Source organism: Arachis ipaensis, chromosome B10 (assembly GCF_000816755.2).
Source record: "Arachis ipaensis cultivar K30076 chromosome B10, Araip1.1, whole genome shotgun sequence".
Lineage (NCBI taxonomy): Eukaryota > Viridiplantae > Streptophyta > Magnoliopsida > Fabales > Fabaceae > Arachis > Arachis ipaensis.
This window is the reverse complement of record NC_029794.2, coordinates 115,837,130-115,839,053: the sequence shown is the minus strand read 5'-3', so window position 1 is coordinate 115,839,053 and position 1,924 is coordinate 115,837,130.

The window sequence follows — 1,924 nt, the reverse complement described above, 5'->3', positions numbered from 1 at the left end:
TTTAGAAAAAAAAAATAGATTAAAAAATTCAATTAAAAAAAGGTTTAAAAATTTGAGTTTTTTTATGTAAAAATATTAATTTTTGTGTAAAAATCTATTTTTACATGTAAAAACAAATTTTATGGTATAAAAACCAATTTTTTAGTATAAAAACCGGTTTTTTGTGTAAAAATTTGGGTTTTTATATATAAAAATATTAATTTTTGTGTAAAAATATATTTTTACATGTAAAAATCAATTTTATGGTATAAAAACCAATTTTTAGTATAAAAACCGGTTTTTTGGTACAAAACCGGTTATTTTTTAAAAACCGGTTTTTATTTTAATAACCGGTTAAAAACCGGTTTTGAATTTCACTAACCGGTTTCATCATATAAAACTAATTTGGTTAATTAACCAATACTATATTTTTGGTTAACCAAAAAACTGGTTTGGTTTTTGGATTAACCAAACCATGAACACCCCTAGTGATAATGACTAAGTATACTGGATAGGTCCAACACAGAAAGCAGTGCCAGTAATAGAAATATCTCTCTCAATGGAATATCCGCTACAAACTCATCTTCTTTAGAGCTACTGAAGGACACTTTGGTCTCAATGATATATTTCTCATCTATTTCAGAGTCCTCCTCCATGTGTTCGCTTGTTGTAGTGTAATATAACGAAGATACATCAATCAGTGGTCTCGATATTAGGGATGTAGACGAGTAGACTCCATTACCACCAATCTCATTGACCCTTGATATAGAGCTTCATGACCTACTGCGTTAATATTCTCCCATGAACCTCAAAGATCGCATGAACATGTTCATCGCGTGCAATCAAAAAAAGCTTGAATTTAAAATCTTGGTTTGCCAAGACTGTATGAAACTTGTACCCAATCCTCCTAACCTCCCTCTGATCATGAACTCCCATCTTCATCAATATCAAATTCTTCATAGCTTTAAAGTTATCAACTCGAGGAGTTCGAAACAATGTGGGGTTAGGAGATTGAACCACGACGCCTTTATCAGTATATCTAACACAACCATTTGTATAAATACTCACAATAATATACTCACTATTAGACATGTTAAGAGAATATGAGGAGAAAATTGAGATTTGTTAGAATAGGCATAAATGAGCTCTTTACAGGAGTAAAATTTTTTGTCCCGTGTACAGAACTAATGAGGTGCTTAAACACATATCTCGTCCTCAGCACGATATAATAATTACTGTATCTTATTCACATTGAGCACGAGATAGATATAGGTGATATTTAAATATGTATTTCGGTTGCGGATGAAATAAATTATTGAATTTTTTAACGTATTTCGTTCCCTGTGAAGACGAGATATAATTTTAACTTAAATGTGCTCTGTAAAAATGAAATATGTAACACAGAAAAAAATATAAATTTTTGAATTCATATCTATATCTTTTAAATATTAAATTTATTTTATTTATTAAAAAAAATCTTAACATATGTCTATTAATTTATTTTTTATTTATTTAATGTATATAAAAAAATACTTTTGTAAAAAAAAAAATTGTGCACTAAAATCCCTCCAATCCCTTCAAAAACTAAAGAGGATGGGGGAGTAAGGTAGGACCACCTTCTTGGAAGTTGCATTGGAACATATCAAAACCAAGCTACACCCATTGTGACATTTTTCAATTTTCATGTGCTGCAAGACAAGAATCAAGACTGTACGTACTGACCAAGAAATCGTTTTGATTATTTTAACATATACTTTACATGATACATCATTATTATCCAATCTCTCAAGCTGGCCCTTGAACTTCTTTTGCCTTTTCTTTTTTATTGATGAACTTGATCATAATGTTTATTTTCTAATAAAAGCCCTTCTCCTCTCCTCTCACCATTAACTTTGCCCCACGGAAAGTACAAATTGTTGAGAATTGAGATTTGATCAACCATATT